Source organism: Quercus suber, unplaced genomic scaffold, assembly GCF_002906115.3.
Source record: "Quercus suber isolate HL8 unplaced genomic scaffold, Cork oak 2.0 scaffold_222, whole genome shotgun sequence".
Lineage (NCBI taxonomy): Eukaryota > Viridiplantae > Streptophyta > Magnoliopsida > Fagales > Fagaceae > Quercus > Quercus suber.
Genome location: NW_027069680.1, coordinates 646043 through 666203, shown reverse-complemented (window position 1 = coordinate 666203; position 20161 = coordinate 646043). Strand labels below are relative to the sequence as shown.

Below are 20161 nucleotides of genomic sequence, written 5' to 3'. Positions count from 1 at the left end.
CCTGTTAAGAAAATAAAATGTGGTTACACATGATTCTAGACAATGGCATACACTAGACTAAATATTATATTATTCTCTATGCTAAGTTCTTACTATTATTATTTAGAGGTCAAATGTAATACAACATATTATATGTTTATATGATAAATTGATAATGTCCAGTTCACTTATTATATTCATGTTTATTATTTTCAGATTTGAACATGGCATTATTTAGTCCACTTGTTACTATTCTTAATCAAAACAAACTAACTGGATCCAACTATGTTGACTGGAAAAGAAATTTAGACATTATTCTTACAGCTAGCACAAATATGTGCTTACTCAACCATGTCCTAACTTTCATTCATTAGATGCTCCTTCTAAGGAAAAACAACGATATGATCGTTGGCAAAAATCTAATGAAATAGCCAAGTGCTATATACTAGCATCTATCTCAAATGTTCTACAGTATCAAATATAGGATGTAGAACTAGTTTTAGACATTATGCTAAGTCTGAAGGAGATGTTTAGTGAGCAAGGTCGTTCAGCAAGGCAAGAAACCATGGGGCAAATTTATAATACCAAAATGGTGAAGGCACTTCAATGAGGGAGCATTGTCTTACAATGATTTCTAATTTGAATACACTAGAAGTTTTAGATGCCGATATTGATGGAGAATCCTAAGTGGATATGATCCCCCAGTCACTACCAGAGTCATTCAAGGAATTCAGACTTAATTATAATATAAACAAAAAGATTTATTCATTGTCTGAATTAATTAATGAATTGGTAGTGGCAGAAGGCATTCTTGGTACATCTAGTGTTGATGCCAATATGATTGAAGTTTCTACTTCTCAACTTAAGTCGAAAGGCAAGGGTAAGAAGAAGAAGAAGAAGAAGGACTTTACCAAGTAAGATGGTAAACAAATTGCCTTAGGGGTTACTGACAAAGGAAAGAAAATCAAAGGAAAGTGTTTCCATTGTGGTGAGAAAGGACATTGGAAAAGGAATTGTCCAAAATTCAAGGCTACCAATAATAAGGGTATGAAAAGTTCATTCCTCCTTGAAATATGTTTAGTACAAAATCTTATAGATTCCTAGTGTGTGGATTTAGGCTATACTAATCATATCCGCAATTCTTTGCAAGGCTTCCAGGAGACCAAAAGGCTTAATAAAGGGGAATTGTTTCTTACTTTGGCTGATGTAAGCAGGATTCCGATGTAGCTGTTGGAGTTTTTAATTTATGCTTTGAGTCTAGGATTTTAATATTGGAAGACTGTTTGCATGTACCTAATGTTCGTAAGAATTTAATTTCTACAACATATTTAGGTAAACATGAATATTGTGTTATCTTGAAAGACAATGTTGTGATAAAGAATGGTTAAATGTTTATATGTTCTGGCAATATTATTGATGGTCTTTATATTTTAACTTCTGATAAGCATGAATTATATAATTCTGAATTAGATAATAACTCTCATGTAAAATTATTAAAGATAAAGTTTTCTTCTACTAATGAAGCATATCTTTGGCACTTACATCTAAGTCATATTAATTCAAACAGAATTCAAAGACTGATCAAAGATGGTCTCTTAGAGCCAATGGATTTTGATGAATTTCCAGTTTGTGAATCTTGTTTGAAGGGCAAAATGATCAAATGACCTTTTAATGCAAAATGTAGAAGAACCCAAGAATTGCTTGAATTAGTCCATACATAAGTATATGGTCCTATGTCAACCTGAGCAAAAGGAGCTTATAAGTATTTCATCACTTTTACTGATAATTACTTAAGATATGGTTATGTCTACCTAATGAGATGGAAGTCCGAAGCCTTTGAAAAGTTCAAAGAGTTTAGGACTGAAGTTGAAAATCAATTAGGTAAACACATAAAGGCCATTCGATCTAATCATGATAGCGAATACCTTCTTGGGGATTTCAAGGACTACTTTACTCAAAATGAGATTGTATCCCAATTGACTGCACCTAAAACTTCCCAACAAAATGGTGTAGCAAAGAGAAGAAATAGGACTCTTTTGAAAATGGTTACGTCCATGATGAGTTACTCAACTTTACCAATTTCTTTTTAGGGATATGTACTAAAAAATGCAATGCATATTTTGAATTTAGTTCCATCAAAATCTGTTCACAACACACCTAAGGAATTGTGGAGTGGGCGTAAGCCTGTATGATTTATCTCCACATTTAAGGATGTCCAGCACATGTGTTGAAAGGGAAGTTTGATAAGTTAGAAGCTAAAACAGAAGTATGCATGTTTTTTGGGTATTCAAAGGAAACGAAGGGTTATTTATTCTATAATCATAAAGATAATAAAGTGTTTGTTAGCACACATGCCAAATTTTTGGAAGATGATTATGTGAATAATTTTAATCCTAGAAATAAGTTGTTTTGGCTGAAATAAATGAACCTGTAGTTGAACAACCAATAAATGAAACTAGGGATGATGTAGCTGTATTGGATACACCACAAAATACTACTCATGAGATGTCTAGTACACAGGTGCCTCATCATAATGGGAGAATTGTTTGGCCTCTTATAAGATTTATAGGTTTGGGAGAAACTTATGAAGTTATTTCAGAAGATGATGAATTAGATCCCTACACTTATGAAGAGACAATGAATGATATAGATGCACATCATTGGGTCAAAGTTATGAAATCTGAATTAGATTCTATGTATTCCAATCATGTTTGGGATCTTGTAAAGGCGCTTAATGGCATTAAACTTGTTGGTTGCAAATGGATTTACAAGAGGAAGAGATGGATAGATGGAAAGGTTGAAACCTTTAAAGCAAGGCTAATAGCGAAAGGATATACACAAAAAGAAGGTATTGATTATGAAGAAACCTTTTCACCAATAGTAATGCTTAAATCTATCAGAATTCTCTTATCCATTGCTGCTTATTATGATTATGAGATTTAACAAATGGATGTCAAGACTGTATTTCTTAATGGCAATCTTGAAAAGGAAATCTATATAATGCAACCGAAAGGTTTAATAGCAAAGAACCAAGAGCATATGGTATGCAAGTTGAAAAGGTCCATTTATGGACTTAAGCAAGCATCTAGGTCATGGAATATCGGATTTGATCAAGCAATCAAATCATTTGGTTTTGAACAAAATCTTGATGAACCATGTGTGTACAAAAGACATCAAGATAAAGTAGTAATGTTCCTAAATCGAGATAAAGTAGTAATGTTCCTAGTTCTTTATGTTATGATATTCTACTCATTGGAAATAATGTAAGGGTAATGTCATCAGTAAAGGTTTGTTTGTCAAGCCAATTTGATATGAAGGACTTGGATGAGGCTAACTTTATTGTAGGGATCAAGCTTTGACAAGATTGCAAGAATAAGATATTAGGCTTATCATAAGCTAGATATATAGATAACGTTCTAGAGCGGTTTAGCATGCAAAACCCCAAGAAAGGATTACTTCCTTTCAGACATGGAGTTCCTCTGTCTAATGACCAAAGGCCCAAGACACAAGAGGAAGAAAATATGATGAGACAAGTTCCTTATACTTCTACAGTAGGAAGTCTTATGTATGTCATGCTTTGTACTAGACCAGATATCTGTTATTCAATTGGCATGGTTAGCCGATATCAATCAAATCCAAGACCAAAACATTGGCAAGCTGTAAAGCACATTCTCAAGTATCGACGAGGAACGAGAAATTATATGCTTGTTTACCAGTGTGAGGATTTGATTCCCATTGGCTATATAGATTCAAATTTTCAATCAGATCTTAATTTTAGAAAGTCCACTTCAGGTTGTGTGTTTACCTTAGGAGGTGGAGCCATAAGTTGGAGGAGTGTTAAGCAATCTTGTATTGCGGACTCCACCATGGAAGCTGAATATGTTGCTGTTTGTGAGGTGACAAAGGAAGCTATTTGGCTCAAGAAATTCCTTTCTGATCTTGGTGTTATGAGGATGGAGCAAGTTCCCATCACATTGTTTTGCGATAATAGTGGAGCGGTTGCACAATCCAAAGATCTAATGAATCATAAGAAAGGAAAGCACATTGAGAGAAAGTACCACATCATTCGAGACATTGTTGCTCGTGGAGATGTAATAGTAGCAAAGATAGAAAGTGCAAATAATCTAGCTAATCCCTTTACCAAAGCTTTGCCATAAAGGACTTTCGAGTCACATTTGGAAGGAATGAGAGTTAGATTAGTGCACAATAGTCTTTAGGGCAAGTGGGAGATTTGTTATGATTAGTGTACTTAAATCCTATTGTATGATGTTATATACGTTATTATGTATGACATTATGTGTGGCTTAATATTGTGATTAATAAAGTTGTTTTATTATTATCTAAAATGATAGTAACATGAATATTTGGACATTATCATATAATCCATGAGATACATAGTATGTGATTTATGTGAAAAGTCACAATAAATATAAATCACAAGTTCTTTGTAAACTCAAAATTCTAGTTCGTAGTCGGTGATGAAATTGGACATTTCGTCTGCAAAAACTATAACATATCAACTAAGATGATTTGTCTTAATTATGGAAGTGGAAACTTCTAGTTGATATTGATGGTGTAAGGAAAGTGCTTAGCTGATTTCTTGTCCATATGGCCGTCCATGACAACGTACAAAGTAGAGAATGAGTGGTTCTTATGCTCGTCCCTCTCTTACCGTCCTTTTCCACTCGTCCTTCATTCACTCATCCAATGGGAGACATACTAACAGCGAACCTCGTCCGTCCTTAATGATGGACGGACAGGGTTTACCAAGAGTCATGGCACTCTTCCAAAAGCCAAGAGTCACGTTGTTGCGAACCAAGCCTTCTGTTAACTGTTGAACACAAGTCCCAATAAGGTAACTTCCATGACAGTTATGGAAGTTACCTCTGAATCCTCCAAACTCTACGACAATAGGAAAAGAACTGTCAGGCTAACACTATATAAAGACCCTTCTACGCAGAGGTATGGACACTTTTTTTTATTCTTGAGAAAAATTGGTGAAGTCTTTGAAGTGCTTTCTTTTCTACTTCAATCCACTAACTTTACCATCAGAGGATTCAAGATCGGCCTTCACTTGTCTTCTCTGATCTTCTTTGGTTTTTCAGGACTCACCCTTCAAGATCATCAACACCCGAAGACCTTTCAGCCCACTGATTTCCAAGGACTCATCAGTTGGCACCGTCTGTGGGAAGTAAGAAATTTGTTGCCCTTTGAACTTAGTTTGTTAAGTTCTGTGATTTCTTTCTCCAATAAAGGGTTGAAATGGTTCGGATAAGATCTAGGGCTACTAGTCCAGGCCCTTAACAAAGTAGGGACGCTTCCAGTAACCCTCATCGCGACCGTCAATCAGCACCCACCATGCAACCATCTTCATTCCAACGCATGCAATCCATGGCCGCTGCTATGGCAGAGTTAACTCGTCAGAACCAGGAGTTGGTCAGACAACTTGAGTTAAGGAAGCAGTGTCATGAATGGAACACCGAAGAACGGGCCCAAAATCAAGAAGAGGAAAGGAATGTTGAACCTAAAAACCAGTCAAAGGGTACCGCTTCACGGAGGGTACCTCATTTGGAAAGGGAAATGGATCAAATGAGAAGAGTCATGGACGAGATGAGGGAGAATATAAGGAAAACGAACCCTGTAGAAGACTTAGCTCACAGGACTGATTCCCCTTTTGTGACTTCCATCAATGCTCACCCTTTGCCACCTAAGTTCAAGATGCCTCCGTTAGATTCGTATGATAGGACGCGAGATCCTTTTGACCATATTGCCACCTTCAAAACTACTATGCACCTTCAAGGAGTTCCAGATGAAATAATGTGCAGAGCTTTTCCTACTACCCTCAAAGGACCTGCATGAGTGTGGTTCAGCAAAATACCTCCTAACACTGTGACATCCTTTGAAGAGTTAAGCAAGTTGTTCGTTAATAATTTTATTGGGGGGCAGAGACACAAACGTTCTTCGTCTAGCTTGCTAACCATAAAGCAAGGGGAGAATTAAAGTTTGCGATCCTTCATCACGTAGTTCAACAGGGATGCCTTGGCGGTGGACGAGGTGGATGATAAGCTCCTTCTGATGGCATTCTATAATGGGGTTCATTCTAATTTGTTTATCCACAAGTTATATAAACAGGCGCCTCAAACCATGGCTGAACTAGTTTATTCAGCCCAAAACTTTATGAATGCGAAGGATGCTATCATAGCCAAGAAGAGGAAGAGAGTTAAGAAAGTCAAAGCCAACCAGTCGAAACAAGGCCTTCGTCCTAAGAAGGGATGAACAAAAGATAAGAAGGATCGAGAGAAGAAAGCAGGTCCTTCAACGCGGAATCAACAGTACACCCCTTTGAACGTGCCACTCGAGTAAGTCCTTATGCAAATCAAGGACGAGCCTTCTTTGAAGTGGCCAGAGAAGATGAAGGGAGATCCCAACAAGCGCAATAGGAATAAGTATTATCGCTTCCATAGAGATCATGGGCATGATACGGACGAATGCTTTGATTTGAAGCAGCAGATTGAGAATCTTATCAGACAAAGGAAGCTGAGAAATTTCCTTGGACGAGACCACAAGGACGAGAAATTGAAAGGGAAGGTAGAGGAATCATCACGACCACCACTCGGAGAAATAAGGATCATCCTAGGGGGAAGTTCTACAAGAAAGTCGTCCAAGTCAAAGAAAGCATACTTGAAAGTAGTGCAGAACGTTCAACTCTCTGGATGATCACCGAGCGAGAAGACTACGGACGAGCAAGCGATCACCTTCACGAACGAGGATGCAGAGAGAATCCATCACCGTCATGACGATGCCATTGTCATCACCCTCCTTATTGCTGACTACAAGACTAAAAGGGTGTTGATAGATAACGGAAGCTCGGCTGATATTTTGTATTATCCAGCTTTTCAGCAGATGAGGTTAGGACGAGATCGGCTCCAAGCGAGCTCCCCCCTAGTAGGTTTTGGTGGAATGAAGGTACAACCTGTGGGCAGTATTTCATTACCAGTGACAGTGGGGACATACCCACAACAAGTTACCAAGGAGGTGAACTTCCTTGTGGTAGATTGTTCATCCTCCTACAATGCTATAATTGGAAGGCTGTAACATCCACTTATCACTTGTTGATTAAGTTTCCAACAGAGCAAGGAGTAGGACAAGTGCATGGAGACCAACTAGCAGCAAGAGAGTGTTACTTGGCAATGTTGGCCATGGACGAACAAGTCCAAGCCATGAATATTGAAGAAAAGAGAGTTGTGGCAGAACCTGCTGAAGTTTTTAAAAATGTTTCTTTAGACGAGACAAACCCGGAGAGGTGCACCAGAATTGGGGCAAATCTAGAAGGAAAAATTAAGGAGGACCTCGTTCAGTTTTTAAGGAAAAACACTGATGTATTTGCTTGGACTCATGAGGATATGCTGGGTATAGATCCTAGTGTCATCACTCACTGTCTAAACATATGTCCTTCCTCAAAGCTAGTTCGACAAAAGAAAAGGGTGTTTGCCCCGGAAAGTGATGATGCTATTAGAGACGTGGTTTAGAAGTTGATGACGGCAAAATTTATAAGGGAAGTATACTATCCAGATTGGTTGGCCAATGTGGTAATGGTCAAAAAGGCGAATGGCAAATGGAGGATGTGTGTAGATTTTACTGATCTTAACAAAGCCTACCCCAAGGATAGTTATCCATTGCCGCACATTGACCAACTGGTGGATTCTACCGCAGGCCACAAATTACTCAGCTTTATGGATGCTTTTTCAGGATACAACCAAATAAGGATGAATGAGGCCGACCAAGAGAAGACATCCTTCGTCACTAGTCAAGGATTATTCTGTTATGAAGTAATGCCCTTCGGTTTGAAAAATGCTGAAGCGACATACCAACGACTAGTTAACCATATGTTTCGTCCACAGATCGGGCGGAATGTCGAAGTTTATGTGGATGACATGTTGGTGAAAACTCAAGATGAGGGAAGGCATCTAGATGACCTACAGGAGACGTTTGACACACTAAGGCGGTACCATATGAAGTTGAACCCTAGCAAATGCGCTTTTAGAGTGTCGTTAGGAAAATTCCTTGGTTTCATGGTTTCGCACAGAGGGATTGAGGCAAACCCGGAAAAAATAAAAGCAATTCTAGATATGAAGCCTCCACAGAGTATCAAAGAAGTCCAGTCTCTTACCGGACAAGTTACTGCCCTTAACAGGTTTGTTTCTAAAGCTACTGACAAGTGCTTACCATTTTTCAAGGTTCTAAAGAAAGCATTTGAGTGGACGGACGAGTGCCAGAGAGCCTTCCAAGACTTAAAAATGTACCTTGTTACGGCCCCATTGCTGAGTCCGTCCGTGATAGGAGAAGAACTATTTTTATACCTGGCAGTAACCCCGCATGTCGTGAGTTCAGCATTGATAAGAGAGGAAGGGAAAGTACAAAAGCCAGTGTATTATACAAGCAGAGCACTGAGGGGAGCAGAAGGACGATATCCCCTAATGGAGAAGTTGGCTTTCGCACTAATAACGGCCTCCAGAAAACTAAGACATTACTTCCAGGCTCATGTCATCAACGTCATGACGGACCACCCACTCAAGAAAGCAATGAACAAATTGGAGGTTGCAGGACAATTGATTCAATGGGCCGTCGAGCTCAGTGAATTCGACATAAAGTACCAACCCAGACATTCTATAAAAGCTCAAGCACTGGCAGACTTCATTGCAGAGTTCACCCCAAGTTATGATAATGTAAGTAAGATGGAAGGCAACCAGAAATGGATCGTCCATGTAGATGGATCGTCTACGCAGCACGCCGGAGGAATAGGTGTGGTTTTGCAATCTCCAGAAGGGGATAAACTGAAACACAAAGTTCGCTTGCAGTACCAAGCAACCAATAATGAAGTTGAGTATGAAGCTCTTCTCAAAGGGCTGGAATTGGCCAAATCCGTGGAAGATAAGTCAATACTCGTCTTGGGAGATTCTCAGCTAATCATAGGCCAGGTGAATGGGGTGTACGAGGCTAAGGAAGAACGAATGAGGAAGTATCTTAGCAAGGTTATGCAATTTATGAAAAAATTTGAGGAAACTAACTTCGTTCAAATCCCAAGGGAGGAGAACATGGAAGCAGATACATTAGCGAAAGAAGCTTCAACGAGTGAAGCCGTCGATAAGTTTGATGAAATTCAGTACATGCCGAGTATAGACATCCCAGAAGTGCAACAAGTGCAGAGCGAAGGAAATTGGATGGCTCCCATTGTATCATACTTGAAAGAGGGACGACTTCCAGAAGAAAAAGACAAAGCAAGAAAGCTAAGGGTAAGGTCAGCCAGGTACGTTCTTATGGACGAGGTTCTGTACAAAAGAGGCTTTTCCTAGCCCTATCTCCGGTGTCTGGCTCCGGACGAAGCGAACTATATACTCAGAGAAATTCATGAGGGAGCGTGTGGCAATCACTCAGGAGCCAGATCACTCATCCACAAGGTCGTCCGTGTAGGATATTACTGGCCAAACATGCAAGTTGATGCTAAGGCCTATGTCAAGGTCTGCGATCAATACCAATAGTTCAGTAACGTCCCCAACCAACTATCAGAGTACCTAACCACAATGACGGCCCCATGGCCTTTCGCGCAATGGGGACTAGACATCCTGGGTCCTTTTCCAATAGGTGTAAGGCAAATGAAGTTTCTTGTGGTTGGTATCGATTATTTCACCAAGTGGGTAGAAGCAAAACTTTTAACTAATATCACACAACAAAATGTCAAGAACTTTGTGTGGAAGAACATTGTGTGCAGGTTTGGCGTGCCCAGGGTGCTGGTATCTGATAACGGATGACAATTTGACAATGCACTTTTCAGAAATTTTTGCATACACTTTGGGATTCAGAATCACTACACCTCACCCGCCCACCCACAAGCAAATGGACAAGCTGAAGTTGCAAACCGATCCTTGTTAAAAATAATCAAGACTCGGCTTAAGGGAGCAAAGATAGTATGGCCAGATGAAGTACCAGGTGTTCTGTGGGCATATAGGATGACACTGAGAACTCCTACAGGAGAAACTCCTTTCAAGCTAGCCTATGGGACTGAAGCAGTCATACCTACAGAAGTGCATATGGACAATCATAGGGTGGCAGCCTATCAGGACAAAGATAACGAGGAGCAACTCCATTTGAACCTCGATCTAATAGACGAGGTGAGGATGGACGCTGAACAGAGGATGGCAAGATACAAAAACCTTATAGCTAGGCAATATGATGCAATGGTAAAACCAAGGCAGTTTGACATAGGCGACCTTGTCCTGAAAATGGTCTCCTTAGCCACAAAGAACCCAGCTCATGGAAAGTTAGGACCTAATTGGGTAGGCCCCTACAGAGTTGTCAACTGCAAGAGACAAGGATCCTATTACTTGGAGGTCTTAGACGGGAGGAAGTTGGAGCATCCTTGAAATGTTGAGCACCTGAGGAGGTACTACCAGTAAAAATGCCAGCCTAGATGAACATAACTTTGGACGAGTCTGGAGGCTGTCTATTTACATAAAAAACATGGAATGAAGCCCATGCCTAAGATCAAATTACAAACAAGTCCAAGGCATGCTCGTCCATAAAATGGGCAAGGTAAAATATAATACCTAACTATACCATGGACGAGGAAAAGCATGGGCGTTTTGAACTTGTTTAAGTCACCTGTTGAAAAACTGTCCACAGACAAGCAAAATGCAGAGACAAGTCTAAGGACGAGCAAAATGCAAAGACAAGTCTAAGGACGAGAAAAATACATAGACAAGTCTAAGGATGAGTAATGCTTATACTTACAATTTCACATGGACAAATCAAACTCAAGTGGAATTCCAATAAAAATGGTTTAAGTATATATATATATATATGAAATGTAGACGAGCAAACCAAGAAATCCTGTATATGAAAATAAACACTCTCGTCCATGCATATATAAAAGAAACAGCATTCATTTGATTGTTTTAAGGGCGAACGAGAAACGTCCAAACACCCTTACAAAATTAAACTATTTTATCAAAACTCGTCCTTAAACATGGACGACCTAAATGTACTTGAATTACATATAAAAAATAAAAAATAAAAACTAAGTTATCAAGATATTTTTTAAGCTGAGGCATCTATGTTGGGGTCGTCCTGAGGTTGGGTCGTGGTATCGTCCTCTATATTGGCATCCTCAGAGTCGAGGTGAAGGAGAGAGCTAATGGTGGCAGCATTCAGATTGAGTACAATGGAGCTGAAGTCCACATCAGGAAACTTTTCAACAGCATCCATCCTAAAATCTTCAAACCCTGCTGCATAGTTAGTATCCAAAGCATCAGTATATTGTTTAGATGCTTTGAATTCAGCCACTGCATCTTCCTTAGCCTTGGAAAGGAGAATGCTGTGCTCGTCGCTCTTTTTCTGCAAGTCTTCAAGACAAGCATCTTTTTCCACAGCACTAGCCTTCAAATCATCAACCAAAGCTTTCAGATCTTTCACCTCGTCCGTCATCTTAGCAACCACCTCAGCCCATTGTTTAGCTTCTTCCTTCAACTCCTATATCCTCGTCTCTAACAAGATCCTCATCTTGTCCAACCATGTGGCTTGTCTGGACGCTGCTATAAACTTGGACATGCCCTATAAAAGTCAACAACAAATAAAAGTTAAAAAAAGAAAAAAAAAAGTAAAAGAAAAAAAAAAAGGAAATGAACATTTGGTCAAGACGAAGATAAATGTTACCTAGAAAAGGCCATGGACACCAGAGTGTTCAAAGTCCTTGAGGGACATGTCGTAACAGAAGTTTATATCCTCATCCGAAACAGCGTTCTTGAAACGTTCCCAGGCCAGGTCTTCGTTTTCAATAATATTTGAAGGGGCCTTTTGGGATGGTTGAGACGAGGTTGACACAGTTTTGGACAGTGGGGTCTTGGACAGGGTGGACTTAACAGGAGTAGACGAGTCAATATCAAAGACTTTGGCTGGCTGATGGGACGACGGAGTAGGCTTGACTACTTGAGAAAAGCCATGCTTGACCTTCTTCCCACATCTACTAGGGAAGTTTTCCAAATCCAAGTTTTTGGGTATGGTCTTCCTTTTATCTCCAGCTACAGGACGAGCTTGACGATCAGGCTCAAGACGAGTCCCCTCAGCACTTACCTCCTTTCCCTTATTGCCTCTCATGGTTGCCATTCCTATAAGGAGACGAAGAGAATTCACTTCGACACACATGAAAATGAAAATAAAAGATACAAGGAATGTTGAAATTTAAAACTTACTTTTTCTTACAGTAATCTCGTGTGCAAGTGCTATGTCAGATGGATTAGGGCCTAACCCCCACTTGGCTAGTCATCTGAGATTGACCAAGGAATGGAAATCCCTGTCTGTGTGTAGATGAGCCCTGTGGATGCGGTCACGATGCAACTTGCTCAAAGCAGGTCGTCCAACGGCTGTAATGGAATAAATTGAAGTTACATGATGATAATAATAAATAAAAGGAAAGAGAGAGAAGAGGGGGAAAGCTAAGGGACTTACCCTCAGGACGAAGGTTCCCTAGGTCCTCGGTAAAACGACCAAAGGTATCCTGGCCAACGTCTACAGGATTTTTAGCCCAAAATCCAAAGACAAAGAAAAACTCCGTCTTCCATTTTCTGTCAGACGAGGCCAAGGATTTCACTAATCTACAATCTTTACCTCTGCCTGTAAATTGATAAAAGCCAGGAGATTGATAAATCTCTGAGGGTTTATAGCAGTAGAGGAACTCGTCCACAGTAATAGAACAGTCCCCTCCAAACACTTCCCTCCACAAAATTTGCATAGAGATAATTAATCTCCATGCATTTAGGTTGAATTGACACACTCCTAAACCAAACCTAACTAATAACTCTCTGGTAAAAGCATTTAAAGGAAACCTAAGACCTCCAAGAAGGTAGGCTTCATATACACCTATCCCAAAATAGGGATTACAACACCACTCTCCACAGACGGGTAATCTAGGATTAAACTTGTCTGGAATTTGGTACCATTCCCTAAGGTTATTTAATCTTTCCTCGTCCGTCTTGGAAGGAATATCTACAGCACAACTATATACAGTTATCTCCGTCTCATCCAAAGGACTAGATGGAGGGATGGAAGACGAGGTGCCTACCTGGGACCCTAAAGTTTTTCTAAGTTGTTTCTGTACTACTTCTAAGGGAAGCCCAGGGACCCTTGAGACATACTCCTCGTCAGTGGTGTTTCCCCTACTACTACTACTGGTATCACTAGAGTTATCACTACTTTCGTCGTAATACTCGTCTATAGGTTTTTCTGTACTATCGCTAGACGAGGAGATGGTTATTTCTGACATTTTCTGAAAAGAAAATTTTGAAAACCTAAAAGACGAGAAGAGCAGGAATACCTGGCTCTAGGACGAACTAAAACTATGGACGCGAGAAAACTCTTAGACGAGGCTCTAGACAATGAATGTCAGGGAAGGAAAATCTTAGAAGTGTGGAGGGTAGTGGAGGCATTCTACTATTTATAGATGGCTGACCTAAGCACATGAAACGACGCAACCAACCAGATGATGACACGTGGTCTTCGTCTTGAAAAATTGAATCAACGAAATGAACCACCATTTAAGTTGTAACACGTGGCATCTCTGATTGTTGAAAGAAGCTCGTCCGTCCAGAGAATTAAATTACTATATTTTCTTAGACGACCCATGGACGACGGGGCAACTGATGGTGTAAGGAAAGTGCTTAGCTGATTTCTCATCCATATGGCCGTCCATGACAAGGTACAAAGTAGAGAATGAGTGGCTCTTAAGCTCGTCCCTCTCTTACCGTCCTTTTCCACTCGTCCTTCATTCACTCATCCAATGGGGGACGTACTAGCAGCGAACCTCGTTCGTCCTTAATGATGGACGGACGGGGTTTACCAAGAGTCATGGCACTCTTCCAAAAGCCAAGAGTCACGTTGTTGCGAACCAAGCCTTCTGTTAACTGTTGAACACAAGTCTCGATGAGGTAGCTTCCATGACAGTTATGGAAGTTACCTCTAAATCCTCCAAACTCTACGACGATAGGAAAAATAACTGTCAGGCTAACACTATATAAAGATCCTTCTACGCAGAGGTATGGACACTTTTTTTGATTCTTGAGAAAAATTGGTGAAGTCTTTGAAGTACTTTCTTTTCTACTTCAATCCACTAACTTTACCATCGGAGGATTCAAGACCAGCCTCCACCGGTCTTCTCTGATCTTCTTTGGTTTTTCAGGACGTACCCTTCAAGATCATCAACACCCGAAGACTTTTCAGCCCACTGATTTCCAAGGACTCATCAGATATGTTTTAAGAGTTAAGACATATTGAACTGGACCGCTGTGAGATTTATTATTCTCCTAACAACTGTCAAATGAATAATAAATCCCATAACTTCTATTTACATGAACTCTTAATCCTAAGAGGATAATAGACTTGATCATGAAGTGTAGATTACTTTGATATATCAAGAGTGAGATCTAAAGACACGATCAAAACTTCAGTATGTTGGGCAGCCACATTTAGTATTGATAGAACATATATTCTCAAGATAGAATTCATAAACTCTTAATGGAAATATAAAATATTCCCTTGAGATAAATTTAATAGGTTCGGTTATTTAGAGAGTTATACCTAACCACTTTAGTAAGAAATTACTAAAGTATATATTTATGAAATTGGATTTCATAAATATATGATGAATAACTTAAAAGGATTAAACCGGGTATTCAAAGATTAAAATGTAATAATTCACAAAGTGACAGTCTACATTAATAATTTTGTATTACTACAAATATTTTATAAATGAGTTGCATATACAATAAAGCCTTAAAATATAATTTATTAATAAGACCTAGAGTGCAATTATATTTATATAGTGTTATTAAATATAATTAATGGAAATTTTAAACTTGTCAAGAATTAATAGTAAAGCCCAAGGCCCATTGGAGGTAAAGCCTTATTTGTTCCCTTTTAGTCCCACTCCAAGTCACATACTAAACCCAATTGGAAAGGCCCAAAAGGTTAGCCCAATTAGATAATCAGTTATAAGGAGAAAAACATACATAATTTTTTTAAGTACATGAAATGGTTTGTATGTGAGTGTTGAACATTCTCTAATTCTCTTTTGAACAAATTCATATAACTAATTGAGAGACCACACATCTTGGATATTAGTGGAATTGGAGTGAAGATGAAAAGTGTTCCCAAGTACTTCTAATTATTGTTTTGAAATTCACCACACCAAGGTACACTCTCTTATTCTTATATTCTGAAATTTACATAGTACATGTTATCAATTACAAATGAAGTAAATCCGTTAATTTTTCGCTGCATATATTTTGTATGCAATACAAACATGTATTTATCCAACAACATGCTATTAAGGTTTGAGTATCAAATTGATTAAGAAATTTATTTGGTTTATAAATTACATGTCCTGTTTTTATCCAAATCCAATTACTTTGTATTTTTGGTCTCTTTATTTTTATCAAGTCATACATGTAATTTACTTAGAAGTCACTAATTACTTTTAATTAATGAGCATGTCAATGTTTTATGTAAATTATTAATTGTTGATTTAAACTTTAAAGTCCACGGTTCTTTAAGCACATTGCAGTCCATGTTCTAATCCTTTGCACAAGTCACTCATGTGGTGTGTTAGTGTGTTACCAAAAACCCTAAGAGAGTCCTAAATAAATAGATATTTTTCTCATATTCAACAACAATCATCTCTCATGGAGAAATTATAAAGTTCTCATGGTGGACAAATGACATGGTCCACCATTCCACTAAAAGACTCTCACCTATTTAAAATTGCTGAGTTAGAAAATTTTTTTAAACAGAAACTGATTACTGACTCAGCAATTTTAAACAAATTGGAATCTTTTAGTAGAATGATGGACAAGTGACGTGGTCTACCAAAAGACTGTATATTTTCTCCTCATCAAGGAGCCCTAAAATAAATGAGAAATGATATGTCCACAACATTTTCACAATATTTTTACAATGATACTAGCCTCATCACACACGCTTCGCGCGTGCGATGAGACTTTTTTTTATTATTTTATTTTAGTGGTTCTATTTAGTATTTTGTAACAAAATAAAACTTTGTGTTTTTATTTTATATATATATTTTTTATTTTGAGAATCTAATTTGTAAGTGAATAAAACAATTTTGAAAATTAATAGGAGAACTTTCAAAAAATAAATAGATAAATAACAGGAGAGTGATCCTATTTTTTAGGTAATGTTTTAGTGGAAGTTAGAGTTGTATTTTTACCAGATTGTCCTTTAGTTTTTTCTCTACTTAAACATAGGGGTGTAAAGGCATTTTTTAACAAAAAAATAATAATAAGGAATCCAGATAGGAGAAATCTCTTAAATAATAGCATAGATAGATGTACTCATGTACCACTCTTTGTACCACTAATAAAAAATTGACACCTAGCTGCTTTGTTTTTATCTTTGTCTTTTTCTCTTCTCAACTAATAGGGCAAACGTAACTAACTTTAATGGAGGGAATAGGCAGACTAGCATTGTGAGGGGCAACTATGTAGTAAGTTAGGTAAGGTTTGAAAGAATAATGGAAAGCAGAATCTTGAGTTTTAGAAACTCGAGATCCATATTAAAACTCGAGTCCCCAAGACTCACTTTGCGAGTGTTTTGCTGGATGAGTTGGACTGAAAATGCCACATAGATCTCAAGTTTTAGAAACTCAAGTTCCTATAGTGGTGTTTTTAAGTCCTATAGTGACGTTTTAAGACCCTATAGCGGCATTTTCCTACTAAAAAAAAATTATATGATCACCTCATACTTCAGGGAGCCCTATAGTGGTCTTTTTAATTCCTATGGTGACGTTTTAAAGCCCTATAACGATGTTTTTTTGCAATTTATGGAACTCGAGTTTTTAAAACTCGATTTTCACGTAGATTTTTTTCTCATCCGCTTACAAATCGAGACTTAAAAACTCAAATTTTATCTTGAAACTCAAGTTTTAAACACTTAAAATGTTATTTTTTAGCATTGTTTTGAAAAGTGACAACAACTAAATTTTTTGATATTTATCTTTATTTGAAAGGGGCGTTACTTTAATGCCTCACGGTTACAATTCTGAAAATGAGGCACCCTCCTCCACCCGTCTCTACAAACTCTGAACTCTCCGTCTCTCTCTTTCTCTCAATCGCTGCTCCACCACGAAGGACGCCCTCTCCGATTTAATTAATGTGCGTACCCCGATGAATGAAGTCTCGGGTAAAGGTAATCCTTTGTCTTCCCAGGATTTTGAAGATTTGATGTGGTTAATGTCCCAATTTCTTCTCTTTTGTAGATTTTGGGGATTGCCTTATGTAACACATTAATAACTTCCTCTCCGTTGGGGTTCGGCCATGTGGGTGTTGACAATTTTTTTTACAATGCTTGGATCTTTTTGGAGGTAGATTGTGTCTTCTGCTTTTCTTTTCTTTTTTAATGATATTTTATTACTCAGATCCTAATTTGTTTCATTTTTGAAACTGACAATGATTAATAAAGCTTTAGTTGGTTGTTATCCTGATCCTATATAATCTTTTGGTTCTTTTTTGCATTGACACCAACCTCGTCTTTATCAATTCCCTTTTATTTCGTTTTCATTCTTATTAATTGTTTTCATTATTATTGGTCCAACACCATCACGATCATCTCTTCTTTTCTTTTCTTTTTGTGTGTGTGAGAAGAATCATCACGATTATCTTAGTGTGAAGTATGATCCCTCATTACATTATCACTGCCTTGTTGTGTTCTTCACAACGATAGAGAACTAACATTTACTCACTGTTTTGGTTGTTATGATATGGTGGGCAACAAGAATGAAATCTAAAAAGAATTTAACAAAAACTTAACTAAGGAACAAGTCAGGTGGTTATGTTTTGCTCAATTAGTGTGGTTGCTAGATTGTGTTTTATATGTTTGTTGAAATTCTTGAATGAGGTTAGGTAAAAACGATGAAGTTGCTAATTATTTGCCTGGTCATGATCATATATTTCTATGCTGCAATTCTCAAATCTGTTATACACGGCATTGGTACTTAAGTTTTAAGCTTTTCTTTTCAATGTTAAGCATTCATTCTTCTCTACAAACTTTGCTTCTAGCTATGTTTTAGCGTAGTATATTTCCCTTTAGAAACTAAGATGCTTCGTTGGAAAACTTTTGGTATAAAATATTTTTTCTTCCCCAATAATCAAATCTTGCTTTCTTTCACATTTGTTGTAGATATATGTCAAGCTAAGACCGGGTTATCAATATGTTAAATTTACTTTGAGGAGAACAACTTCACCCAAACTAGATAATGAATATGGCCGATCTATTGCTATGAGATTACATCAAGGCTGCTATGTGTGCACCAGATATTTACACAAGGGTTCAAGGGATAGTTGTTTGATTAAGTTGAAGGAAGATTATTGGTAAGGGCTTTCTAGTTTCATGTACCAGGCCCAAAAAAAAAATTTGTTGTCAGGGATACTTTTATACACAAAACTATTTAATGGTTTTATATTGTATTCCAAAAAAAAAAAAATCAAAATTACAATGCAAATAAATATTCATAATCCAATTTCATCCTACCATCTGCCCAAAAAATGTTTGTTATAAGATCATCAAGGTCAACTTGAATTGCATAAGAAAAATTAAGGGCTTTAGATTGCATTTTTTGTAGATATTCAAGTAGGCCACTTGTATCTCCAATTTTCATATCTTCTATTTGTCTTATATGCAAATAATTGTTATAATTCGCAGGAATGAAGCTAAGATTGTCAATTCCTCCTACCCGTCTAGCCATTAGACCTATAGTTGCTTTTGGTGCAATTCCAGAACTATCCATTAATTCAGCTTCAATAGCTTGAGCAAGAGCAATGGTCCTTTGAGATTTAAGGAAAATGCGCTTACGAGAAGTTAATGCACGTGAACGGTTTGCCACAAATTTGACAACACAATAATTTTTTAGTAGATCTTCAACTAATTTTCATCTCTCCAAACAATCACATCTTGTTTCTAGATGATGGACTTTCGGCCATACCTAACAAAAGTCCATTTTCTTTCAAACCAAAAGGAGACTCAATCCCTAAATCCAAATCCCCAAACTAAAAATAAAAATAAAAGAAAGAAAAAAAGAAAACAGAAACTAGAAAAAAAAAAAAAAAAACAAAAACAAAAACAAAAAGAGGAGAGAGGGGAGAGGAGCGGCAGCTATCGTTGGTGGTGGTGTCATCGTAAATTGGCACTATCAGTGGTGGTTCCAACGAAAGTCTCGACCTTGGCTGAGATTTTGCCTTTAGAGTGAGATAGGGTTGGGCTTGGGGTTTGAGCTCTTGGAGCTCGGCCATGGTGTTTTGGGTTTGGGTTTGAGCGAGCTTAGGAGAAAGAAAGATTTAAGCGAGACCGAGAGTGAGAACAATCTCATGGTGGTGTCAGGTGGTGGCTTGCGGTGAAGCCATGTAAGCTTGGCTGAGAGAGAGAGAGAATACTCTGCTCTAGCCATTTGTTTGCCGACCTACCGGTTGGCTTATTAGGAAATCTTGGGCTAGGTCAAACCCAGCCAGGCCCATCGATTCCAATAGCCTCATCCGAAACCTCAAGCCCTAACAATTTATACTTAGCTTAAGCCCAATATGAAAATTCAAGATCAGCCCACACCACCAATAATCAACAAGCCCAATCTGAATTTCTTTGGCCCAATAACTCCTTCCACGCAGCCCACTCACATTCAAACAAAGACCCACTCACTCTGACTATAATAAGCCCAAACCTTGGACCTGCCAACAGGCGTGTGCGCGCACACACACACAAAAAATTAATTAATTAATTACAAAGTGACCTCAAAACTTTATCAAATTACATTTTGAGCCCTCCACTTTCATGAAATTACAAAATGGCCCATAAAACTTCCAAAATTGCACAAAGGCCCTTGAGGTCACCAAAATGTTTTTTTTCCTTGTTTTGCCAAAATAAAAATATTTCTTCAATATCAATAATTTGTCAAATGACATTGTTTTCATTTTTTCTAGAAATTAAATCATTGTGTTCATTTTTTCTTTGTCTTTTTGCGTGAGATAAAATAGTTTGCAAAAAGAATTTGCAAAAATTGCATTTGGCATATGCTATGTTATGCTATCTGTGAAGTAAGTTTTACTTATTTTCTTATGCAATTTACCTGTCT

At 37.9% G+C, this 20161-nt stretch overlaps 1 long non-coding RNA gene across 1 annotated transcript; it reads left to right on the top strand.

The window, feature by feature from the left end:
• The first annotated feature begins 17020 nt into the window (after positions 1 to 17020).
• Positions 17021 to 18398, top strand: LOC112010396 (uncharacterized). The gene is made up of 2 exons (XR_010631560.1): positions 17021 to 17404; positions 18220 to 18398. It is a non-coding gene; the product is annotated as an uncharacterized LOC112010396 (long non-coding RNA).
• Positions 18399 to 20161: the final 1763 nt, after the last annotated feature.